The sequence below is a fragment of the Lissotriton helveticus genome, chromosome 9, assembly GCF_964261635.1.
Source record: "Lissotriton helveticus chromosome 9, aLisHel1.1, whole genome shotgun sequence".
Lineage (NCBI taxonomy): Eukaryota > Metazoa > Chordata > Amphibia > Caudata > Salamandridae > Lissotriton > Lissotriton helveticus.
Genome location: NC_136070.1, coordinates 779821572 through 779834309, shown reverse-complemented (window position 1 = coordinate 779834309; position 12738 = coordinate 779821572).

Genomic DNA, 12738 nt, shown 5'->3' with positions numbered 1-12738 from the left:
ACAAAAAACCACAGCCAGGTCCTTCGCCGGTAATGCACCCAAAATCTGGAACTCTATCCCCGCTCACATCAGAACTATACCTACTTTCGATAAATTCAAAGGTCAGCTCTAAACCCTTCTCCTCGATCGATCCCTAGCGAACCGATAGGAGCAGCCGGAGCCTGAGACTGACACCTCACCCCTCTCTGATACGGTGTTAACAAAACCTTTGCAATCAAACTCTTCGTCACTGTCATTACGATTACTATTATCTGGATAGTCCTGTTTTACTGTATTTTGTTCTGCTCTCTTTTCCTCTGCTTTGTAACTGATGTGAAGCGCCCCGATACCCTCCGGTCAGTCTAGCGCTATATAAAACGTCTTAAATAAATAAATGAATAAATAAATAAATCTTTTGTCTCTATGCCTATCCACTCACTTATTGCGCTGACAATTGAGATGTATTATTGATGTTTATTTTCTAATGTTTCTTTTGTGTGATGACTTATGATTCAAGCTGTATTGTACTTGATGAGCAATTCACATTTATTTAGGTAAAGCATTTTAAACTTTCAAAGAGTTTGTCATTATTAGTGTCATTCATTTAACTATAGGAAATGATTATTCTTATTATTATATTTTAGAAATTCTGATATTATTTTGCCAAACCCTGATAAACTGTAAAAGATTCATTGCCAAGAAAAGGATAAACAGGATGAACAAATAGGTAAGTTTGGGTTAAACTCACCCAGCGTACAAAGGACTGTAGGGTTATTGAATTGGGTCCAGATGATAACATTTGTCAGTTCATGAACAATGGATCAGTAGTCAATCCATTACGCTCAGTGGGGACTGTGCTACCTCCGGATTCAAGGGGTTGCACGTTGCTCTAATAGAACTATCATCAACAAACCAGTATTTAAGATAAATGTTAGTAGGATAGAGGGATGCTGATCTAAGGTCAAGGGCAATGAGACTATCCACTAGGTTCTTTTCTTTAAAAAGTAGTTCTATACTATCGAACTTTGGATGTCTTATGGAGTGTCTTATAGCCCCTACAATGTCTTCATGGATGACAGTGCGGCACTCCCTCACTTCTCAAAGCCAGTAAATTGCCTTGTTCTTTAAAGTCTCCACCCCCCCATGATGTGTGTAAACAGGGAGCTTTGGGACGTTCACCATAAAAATCAAAGTTAGTCGCTGGGAGCAGGGCCAGTGTGGGCAGCTGCCCAGCGCCCCCGTAGTCAGCCCTCCAACTTGGGGCCCGCACCAATGCAACAGTCAGACTATGGCATGAAAGGTGACACCGTGCAAGTGCACCACCTTAGGAGGCTCCCTATGGTGTAGCAAGGGGAACGTGAGGGGAGGGGGCCCGCCATTCCCAGTTGTAAAAGACACATTCATCATGTTTGTCAGGGAATTAGGCCTCCACCCATGCAGATTAAGTATATACAATAGGAGTAAACCCATAGATCAGGTTGAGATCTGGGTAAGGAATTATAGACAATCAACAATGTCTCAACCAATATTATTGAGAAAACTAGTTATCAACAATGCACAAAACATTGCAATAAAAACAAGTAGGGAGACTCAAAGGGGATTTTAAGTGTGCCAAAGGCATCATATATTGATCGGAGTACAGGATTTTGGAAAAACCAGTAAAGTCAAGGGTTGTGAAAATTACAAACAGTTGTATCAGCACTGTAAGCAATTGTTGCGTAAACAGTTAGTTTGCCAGTCAATCACAACTTGCTGGCTCCCTGCGGATCCGGTTCCCGACACAGGTCCAGCACAAGGAAACTCAGCTGCTTCTGGCATCGGATGCTTCTTCATCTTTGGCAACTGCACTACTGGCTGTCCCTCACCTCCTGGTCCCGGAGACCGTTTCTTGCCAATCGGGGATCCGTTCCAAAGCCCTGAACTACTTGCAGACCTCTAGGGCTCTAATTGCCACCACTGCCCTCGGATTGTTTCTGAAACAGGGTGTGCCTCTTCCTTCTTCACGTCCACTGATGACTGATCTCATTAATGAAGATCCTCTTCCCTCGCTGCACTTCATCCCTTGCACATTCAGTCAGTAACCCGGTACTGATGATGATCCTCAATCGCTAGAATCGAAGTTCCATCGACATACCAGCACAAGTTCCAGCACTTTTTCTCTGTGGTTCACAAACATTTTATAAATCTGTCAAATTGATGTAAATAATTAATTGCGAACCAAAACTGCCTGTATATCTATTTTTTGTCACTTACACACTTTGCGCCATCGCTGTGTTCTTCACTTGTCACCTGCGCCGTCCACCCTTGAGTGTCACATGCACATGTGTGCACAAAGTTTTTGGGTTACTTCCACAACAATTGCTTACAGTGCTGATGCAACTGTTTCCAATTTTCCAATTCCAATTCCAATTCCAAAAATTCTTTATTTCGGTCATATAGACCATAAAAGAGACAGTAAAAAACAGTACATACAGTAAAATACACATTATATTAAGAAAATTACATATTATAAAATACTCCATCCCGGCGTAGGAATAATTAGGAAGCTGGAAAGTTCAAGAGGGTTCAGCATATATTTTTTTTCCTGATCAGCCATATAGCCATAAGAAATTTCGAGACGGCAAACACAATGTGACCCAGGGTACTGGTTTTCAGGATCCTATATGCCTGCGCGTATTCTCTGAACCCTAGATTTTTACAGAGTGGTGCTATCCAGCGTTTCCTGGGCCTTTGGTAGGCGAGGCACACAAACAGGATATGAAGGTCGTCTTCCAGGTGGGTTTTACAGCATGGGCAAAATTTATCGGCCGTGTTAGACCACTTGGATGTAAAATTTTTAGTAGGCAGTGTGCCAAGCCTCCATTGTACAAAGAGTTTTCTCGCCAGGATGGGAAAAATAAAATCCATAAAAGGTTCAAAAATATATGAATTTTTGGATTCTAAAAATCGCAAGGTAAGGGTGCCACTGTGTTGCGCATTTACCAAGAGTGCAAGAGACCTGTCCTTAAAAAATTTTGACAGGGCTTTGCGCGAGATTGCTTGGCAGCCTCGCGCTGGGTCCTCCCAAAGGTCACAAAGATTCATTGTAGTCAATTCATTTTTCACAGAGGCAAGCCAAGGAATTTTTCCCCCACAATTAAGGCTCATGACGTGGGTAAGGTCCTCCCTATAATGGTGCAGTTCATTCGTGGACCAGAGCCTGTGCCAGAACTTCACTGGTTTGGACACAAGCTCCTCTGCAATAGGGGGGAGCCCCAGGTCCATTCTCAAGGGCAGAAGTGGCGTTGCACGCGGAAGAGTCAATAAGCGCCTTAAAAAACTATTTTCAACTGTAGACAGGACCTTCGCCGCTTTATGCCCCCAAAGTTCACAGCCATAAGTGGCCGCTGCCTTGGCCTGGGTCCTGTAAGTTTCAAGGGCCGGGCTCACAGGCTTAAAGGACGAAGAATTGGCCACCTTCAGAATTGCACCAGACAGTTGAGACAGTTTTACCCTTGAGCGTGCTATCTGGTGGTCCCAAGATAAGTGTTCCTGTAATGTTACCCCCAGATATATGAAGGTGGACACCCTTTCGAGACTGGCCGTCCCCAAGGTGGGATTAGGTCTTGTTTTAGTGGGTGGATTAAAAATCATGTACTTTGTCTTCCCTGTGTTTATCTCCAACCCGTGCTGAGCACAGAAAAGATCAAATCCATCCAGGATCCTCTGAATCCCCATGGGGGATTTGGAAAGAAGGAGGGTATCGTCGGCAAACATAATTGCCGGTTTCCAATTTTCACAACCCTTGCCTTTACTGATTTTTCCAAAACCCTGTACTCCGTTAAATATATGAAGCCTTTGGCACACTTAAAATCCCCTTTGAGTCTCCCTACTTGTCTTTCTTACAATGTTTTGTCCCTTCTTGATAACTAGTTTTCTCAATAATACCGGTTGAGACATTGTTGCTTGTATATATACCCACCCATGCAAAGGCACAGCGGGATGGCAACCCTCACACCTTCAGCCCTCGATGAGCTGTTAAGAGGTGCTTGTAGGTGGCTGAGAGGGAGGGGCTACAGCGTCAGGAGCAGGGGCATCTTTTCAGATACAAACAGCCCTGAATGTGTCATGTCTATGCAATTTAGAAGGGCCACACACATTCCCTTTCTGCCCAGGGCCTCAAAGATCCTAGAACCAGCCCTGGCTTGGAGTGCCTTTACTGAAAGCTTGTTAGAGCCCTGTGATTAAGGTTAAGCAAAGGCCCAGTACGGTCCCGCTTGTCAGACAGTTTCCTGTTTCTCGAACTGCCCATGATGAGAAAGAAACCTCATGGGTCTCTGTGGTGATCTGGGTTGATGGCATAAGGTCCCATGTCATCTGCATCTAGAATGTGTATGTGTCACTAGCTTGGGACATTCCACAGTACACAGTTTCTTGGGACCTGCAACAGCTGTGTTCAATAAACCTACATCCTGAAGTAATCCTGTTTCCTGGTGATTTACTTCATTACAAATTGGCGACGATTTGATCACAGCAACAAATTCACGCATTAAGAAAGTGCTGCCTCGTTAAAAGGAAGTGCTGCCTATTCAAACAATTACTTTTTAAGAAGACCGAGTATTTTGAATTTTGGAAAGAAAACTCGACATCATCAAGAAGGCTCAGGCTTGTATACCTTCCTTTTTACATCTTTAATTGTGGATTGTTTATTTAAAACTTAAAGACTCAAAAAAAAAGCAACAGGTAGCTTATGTTCCTTAATTGACTGTTTATTTAAAACGGAAGCTGCCTCATAGTTCAACAGACACACGTAAGTGTCTAACTTTGTTGAAATTGAGATATTTCCACGTTCATGACAGCTTGTTATTTAAACAAAGGCTTCCTGTCTCGAGTTAAAAGCAAGAGAGAAATTGAATTAAGTGAACACTTCTGAAACGCCACATTTTCCATGGTATACAAAATAGCCTGCAACGTTTGTTTATGTTCAGTTTAATGTCTTGGCCAGTTACATTTCGAAAAAAATACTGAAAGTAATGTGGATTGACTGTGTTTATATCGGCTATCTTTATTTAATGATTTTATTAATTCTGATGATCTAAAATCTTCGAAAACAACGTTGTTTGAGCCAGAGACTTTGCGCGTGGATGGAGTTTTGTGTCTGATTCAAAAGATGCACCTTAAGCCAAGCACGAGATTCGGGAGTGCTCTGCAGCGTCACTGAAGCGCGAGGGTGAAATTGGCTGAGGGCGTCATTTACAGTGACTAAAAGCACAAGACTTTTGAAGTAATTTTCACTTTCTGTCAGGCGCGAAGGTGAAATTGACTCGGCGATTACTCCGTCTATTTCGTAACGTTACGGATGTGAGTTTACTGAAATAGTAAAATCGTCTGATTAACTCTCGAACAACGTCAAGTGAAATAAACACTGACAAAAGCAGAAGAGAGTCTCACGGAGGAAATTTACAGCACAGAACCACGGAAAAGTAGATTTAAAAAAAAAAAACTCACCTAGTCTTCTCTGAAGCCCTTAGTCGTGTTGTCAGGCAGCTCCCAAGCACATTTGAAAAAGAAACAAAAGAAGGACCAAGGGTATAAAAGGAGAACACGGATCGAATTAAACTACTAGTATGCTAACCTTTATGTCTCTGAAAACACTGATGGAGGCTGAGTGAAAATGGAAGTAGGACTACTCAGTCACTAAACTGTTTCAAAAAAGGAATCTTACAATTGAAGATGAGCATTTAATTTGCAATAAGTTTTAAAGTTTTCATGACAGAAACGCTAACTTATGAAAGTTTGAAGTCATTAGGAAAATAAGCTGCAATTACAGTAGGATAAAATAAGTGAATACAAAGCTTATGTCTTTTTAAAAAAAAATTAGCATATCTGTGACATGCACACATGTAACACTATTATAATTCCGGAATAACTTATTATTAATGTTCTGTGTATTTCAGGAACAGATTCTTCAACCTGTGGTATAATTATATTCTATCTCATTTAGTTTTTATACATACTAAGTTGTAGTGTTTTAAGCTTTATTCTTGCACTTTATTCTATGAGTTATGGCTACTATGCAGAATGTCTGTGCTCCTCCCCTTTTTTTACAAACTCCTGGTGAACCCCCTGTTCGGTGGAGGAATTGGTACAGGGCTTTCAGTAAATATTTAGGAGCTATAGGTGGGAACAGGTATCGTCCTGAACGCAGAAGGTTTCTTTTGGAGCACAATTTAGGGTTCGAAGGTCAATCCATTTATGAGCATCTTCCACCCTATATAACCCCGCAAGATCAGGAAGATTTAGATGAATTTGAGATAGCTGTAAAAAAACTTGAGAAACAATTTGATGTTGAACCCAGTTTAATTGTCAACAGGCATACATTTTTCACAAGACAACAGTTACAGGATGAATCTATTGTTACTTATGTTGCTTCTTTACGCATGTTAGCTGCAGAATGTGAATTTGAAAATTTCACAGCCCAACTCATCCGTGATCAGATTGTTGTACGATGCTATGATGGTAAGGTTCAAGAAAAATTACTTACTTTGAAAAATCCTAGTCTTTCCGAAACAATTGATATTGTAAAGGGGATTGAAGTATCGCGTAAGGCACGAAAAGAACTTATTAGGAAAGAAAATAGTAGTGTGTCTGTTGTTAATGAGAATGTAGTCTCAAAGGAAAAGTATAATTCAAAGAAAATTATTAAGCAGAAAGACAACAGAAATAGTTACTCATCAAACAAAAGTCGTTTTTTTCACTCAGAAAAACATTTGTTTTAGATGTGGAAATGAAAGACACAATCCGAATGGTAGACCTTGTCCTGCTAAGAGTGTGAAGTGTAAAGTGTGCAATAAAATTAGGCATTTTGCCAAGGTGTGTCAAACTCCAAAAGATAAGATTAACTCTGTGGTCGAAGATGATCAAAGCGATAATTCAGAGGATGAAAAATCGTGTTATAGGGGGATCAAAGATAGGATAGTTGTTGTTCAAGATGATGAGTCAGATTGCATTGACCCTTATGAGATTATAGAAACAGATGGAAAAGATCTGAGACTACTTATAGATTCTGGAGCTAGAATGACCATGATTTCTGATGAATTGTGTAATGAGGTTTGGGGTAAACGAAGTCTTCATCCTCCAGACAGGAATCCAGTGACTTATGATTCGAGGAAAATTGAACTGTCAGGTTACTTTGAATGTGAGCTCAAGTTCAAGGGGCGCACGATTTTTGGGAAGGTCTATGTTGCAAAGAAGGGATTAAACATACTGGGATGGTATCATCAAGGCCTTTTTGGCATGACGCTTAGACCAGGAAAAAAAGTACAAGTATCTTTAGTGACTGATGAGTTAGAAAATAGAAATAACACAGAAAAACAAGAGAACAGAGAAAAAAGTAGTAAACAGCATAGTGATACGTTTGACAAACAGAGCAAGGAAAGTAAATGGTTCAAAAAATTTCCGAAGGTTTTTGAAGATAAACTCGGGAAAATAAAAGGATTTAAACATAAAATAAAAGTTCAGGACAGGGTGGTTCCAATCAAACACAAGCTAAGGAATGTACCTTTTAGTGTACGGAAAGATTTAGAAGATATTCTTAAGAAAATGTGTGATGACGGGGTGATTGAACCAATTGAATCCTCGTTATGGCTGAGTCCGTTGGTTATCACAAGAACAAAAAATGGCAAGTTGAGACTATGTATTGATTTGAGGAGTTTAAACAAGGTGATCTGGGTTGATTCACACCCGTTACCCAGAATTGATGACATCATCAGTACATTTTCAGGTTCAAGTGTTTTCTCAAAAATCGACTTGGCATCAGCCTATCATCAGGTTGTACTTGAAGAATCGTCAAGACATCTCACTGCATTTGTCTCTCCAATGGGGTCGTATCAATTTAAAAGGATGCCTTTTGGCTTGTCATCAGCCGCATCCATGTTTCAACGGGTATTAGAAAATGTTTTAGAAGGAGTTGACGGTGTGGTGACTTATCAAGACGATATCTTAGTTGCAGGAGAAAATGAGTTAGTTCATGACAAACGCATGTTTATGGTTTTAGAAAGATTAGAAAAATATGGTGTTGTGGCAAATCGTGAAAAGTGCGAGTTTGGGAAAGAATCTACAGAATATTTAGGGCATGTTATATCAAAACATGGAGTTGAACCAAGACCAGGGTTAGTTGATGCAATTTCTAAAGCTCCTACACCTAAAAGAAAAGAAAATGTAGCATAATTTTTAGGTCTTTGTGAGTTCTACTCTAAGTTTATCAAAAATTTGTCAGCTAAAACAGCAACTCTTAGAGAATTGTTAAAAAAGAATAAAATATTTTTGTGGGATGAAGATTGCGAAAAAGAGTTTGAGAGCTTAAAAAATGAAATTGTATCTGCTGGGGTGCTTGCTCCTTTTGATCCTTCTGAGGAATGCATTATCACAGTAGATGCAAGCAATGATGGTCTTGGCGCTACTATCACACAATTGAAAGGAGGTAAAAAAGCGACCATTGGGTTTGCTTCGAGATCGTTGAAGCCCAATGAGAAAATCTTTTCAGTAATTGAAAAGGAACTGTTGAGTTGCTGCTGGGCAGTTGAAAGATTCAAGTGCTTTATTTGGGGGAGAAAGTTTGTACTTAAAACTGATCACAAGCCGCTTGTCAGTATATTAAGTGGTACTACTATAAAAGATTATACCCCTAGAATAGCACGGTTGAGCTCGAAGCTGCTACAGTACAATTTCACCATTGATTACATACCTGGTGGTAGGAACATAAGGGCAGATTATTTATCACGCTCACCCATTAATCACACTGATACTCAAGAAAATAATGATGAGTGTGACGAAGACTGTTTGATTGCGAGTATTGACCTTTGCCATGATTCCACTTTCAGTGAGAAGGAGTGGTTTTCTGAACCTTTAAAAGACGGTGAATTAGAAAATGTGAGGGAATATATAATGTTGGGTTGGCCAAAAGAGAGGACGCTCCCACAAAACTTACAACCTTATTTTAAGGTAGCAGAGGAATTGTCCATTGAGGATCAAGGAATGATAGTGCATGGAGACAAGTTTATCCCTCCTGTTTCATTAAGAGATAGGATCATTGTGTATGGGCATGAAGGACATCTAGGTCAGACCATAACCAAGAGGAAAATAAGAGATAATTTCTAGTGGCCTAAAATGGACTCTTATATTATTGCTTTTGTCCGAAATTGTGTTGTTTGTGCAACAAGTGATAAAAGCTTAAAAACTCAGGGAATTCCATTACAACCAGTGGATTTGCCTAGTACAGTTTGGTCAAAATTGGCTATAGATTTCATTGGGCCTTTTGGTACTCTGCCTAGAAAACTAAAGTTTGCCATAGTAGTGGTGGACTACTATAGCAAATGGTGGGAAGTGAAGTTTGTAGAGGAACCCAATACCCTGTGTGTGATTACATTTTTGAAAAGCTTATTCACTAGGGAAGGATTTCCTAAAGAGATTGTCTCAGACAATGGTGTCCAATTCGTTTCTAAAGAAATGCAGAGTTTTTTGGAAAATTATGCTATCAAACATAGATGTGTAGCGTTATATCATCCACAGGCCAATGGCCTGGTTGAGAAAATGAATCGCACTTTAGTGGAATGCATTCAATGGGGAATTCAGAACAAGTCTGATATTGCTAAAGCTGTTGAAGAAATATTGTGGTCCTATAGGTGCACCCCTAATGCTGTCTCTGGGTTTTTTCCATTTGAACTTTTAAGATGACGGCCTCCCGCTTCAAGACTTTGTCCTGCTTGGTTGAGGGAATTTCAAAAGAAAAATGGTAGAATGTCAAACATTGATAGTGTTATAAGACCCAAAGTAGAAGAATATCAAAAGAAAAAGAAAATCTGCTATTATGTCACACATAGGTTGAAACCAGATAAAGACAAATTCAAGGTGGGTGACTGGGTACGTATTAAGGATCCTAATCACGTTTTGAAAGGGTTGTCTAAGTTCAAACCTCCAGTTAAGGTTGAGGTTGTGACAAAAAATGCGGTAAGAACCAGTAGAAATGAGTGGTGGAACAAGGGGAGAGTAGCCAAAGTGAATTTTAAAGATGTTACTTCTTTGGAAAATGGTGCTTTATCTTCCCACAGTTTCAATGTTCTATCAAAGACATCTTTTCATTCTGTTCCTCCTACTGTTGTTTCTTCTGATATTCAAGCTAATGATGACAAGTCTAATTCCTACCCTTTATCTATATGTAGAACTGGTAGGAGGAATATTGTCAAACCTATGAGGTTTCGTGATTTATGTATTATGAATTGTGTTACTTACATTATTTGATTTTCCAATCTTTGTATTTTGTTATTTACATGACCTGATATTCTGCATTCATTATTGTCTTATCAATTTCTTTATCTTATTCATTTTATTGTTCATTTCACTTTTATGTAAAGAAGGGAGATGTTGTGGTGATCTGGGTTGATGACATAAGGTCCCATGTCATCTGCATCTAGAATGTGTATGTGTCACTAGCTTGGGACATTCCACAGTACACAGTTTCTTGGGACCTGCAACAGCTGTGTTCAATAAATCTACATCCTGAAGTAATCCTGTTTCCTGGTGATTTACTTCATTACAGTCTCGCAGTCATCTGAGCGTTTCTGGAAGTTGACTTTTCAAATCCCCTGCAAAGAGGCTTTGATCCCACTCCAACCAGCAGTGTTGGACAACCCAATGGTTAAATTCTTTATTATAGGTCCAGATGCCCTATAGTGTGGGAGTGTATCCAAGGCTGCTGAGGAGTATTGTGCCTAGGGCTCTACATTCGCTTCTCTGCAGTGGCCAGCCTAGGAGTACCAGTGAGTCGAGTGAGCAATGATTTAAGGTCTCCCATTTCGGCCCTCACGGTCTTCACTTCCAGTTTAAGGTGTGCAATATCATCCTGCTGGGATTTAGATGTTGATGATGTGAATTGTGTAGTTCCCAACTTTTTGACCTCTCCGATTCACTTTGCTCCCCCACCTTGTCCACCAGTAGCAAAAATGTATTGCTACAAGAAATGGAATAAACTGGCGGAGGTGGACTAGGCAAATCTCCCAGAGTCTAGGTTTTGAGCAACTAGAACAGTCTCACCCTTCTCGGGCAGCTCGGTCCTACCACAGAAGGCGCCGATTGCCTGGTACGTTTCCTAGAAGATTACCCTTTAAAGAAACTAGTGAAAGTGGTGGCCTTTTTCCTATTTTTAAAAATTACAACAATAGTGCACTGAGGTGCAGGACCTGCCCCAATAATAGACTCCACCTCTCCTATTAGAAGATCAATTTCTCTTAGTGTGCAGTTAGCAGATTTAGGGGGGCCATTTGTGTCTTTGGGAGTGCCCTGTACTGCTTGTGAGGCTTTACTTTTTCCCATGGTGATTAGACTAATCTAAAAAGTTAAAACCCCAGTTATTTACCAATCTAAGAACAGAAATTAATTCAACAAACTACAAACTTTAAACACAGCATTAAAAAAGTCTCATTAACCTCAGCCCTTAAATTTACACCAACTTTAAAAGACAGTTCACAGTTCTCAGTCCACCACTGTCCAACCTCTAGACAACAAGAAGCACGGTGCTATAGGCAACCGTTAGCGCAGTACCTTCAAGTTACTGATTGTTCGGGCCAAGAGGGGTGGCCAGTCTCCTCCGGGCTCTGATAGGACTGCTGTTGGCCTGGGCTTTGCCAGGGCCATGCCTGGACACATTCTGCACCGCGGGTGTGAAGAGGCGATTTAATAGCGCTGTAGTCCCCTCCTTCTGTGTGGTGATTGGGAAAGACACAGGGCCTGCTGGGGAATGTAGTCCCACCCCAGCAGGATGCAGGCTGTGTCAGGCAGTGCCTTGGAAGTTGCGGCATCCTGCACCTTTGCCAGGAAGAGGCGCTTTAGAGGCACTGTAGCCCCCTACTTCTGGACAGCAATTGGGAAAGGCACTGGGCCTATTTGGGGACGTAGTCCCACCCCAGCACAATGCAGGCTGGGTCAGGAAGTGCCTTGGAAGTTGTGGCATCCATACCATACCATACTATGTAATCTCAAGCCATACCATATCATACATACCATATCATACAATGTCAGGCCATAGAGGAAACATTTTACAGATGGGTATGATGCTACTCAGTGGGATCCCAGTTTTAGTGATTTAGTCAAACATAGGGTTGCTTAGTTGTATCATTTCCACTCAATGTTATGACATTTTAAATGTTATTCACATCCATATAAGGGAAAATACCATTAGTGGATGCTGATTTTATGTCCTTTTATGCTGCTTGTGATATAGATGTTGTATCATATGTGCATAGTTAACTTGACATTAATTGTTAGTATGTGTTTTTGATATCGGAATGACTCAACAGTGCTGTTGGACCTGACATCCTTGGTGTGGGATTCCCCCAACTTTTTACCTTCAATCCTCCTGCTTTTGCTAACAATGTTTTTGCTGGCCTTACGACTCTGCACACTTTACCACTGCTAACCAGTGCTACAGTGCTTGTGCTCTGTCATTTAAACATGGTAACATTGCCTCGCACTCAACTGGCTCAATTAATTTACTTGTAAGTCCTTAGTAAAGTGGTACTATCTGTACTCGGGGCCTGCAAATTAAATGGTACAAGTGGGTCTACAGCACACACTTAGGTAGCCCTTTCAACATGTCTCAGGCCTGTCATTGAATCATGTGTCCGCAGTTTTATACTGGCATTGCAACCTGGCAAAATAAACCTATGGTCAGGCCTAAAACTTCCTTTTTAATGCATATAAGTCAACCCTAGTGTAGGCCCTACA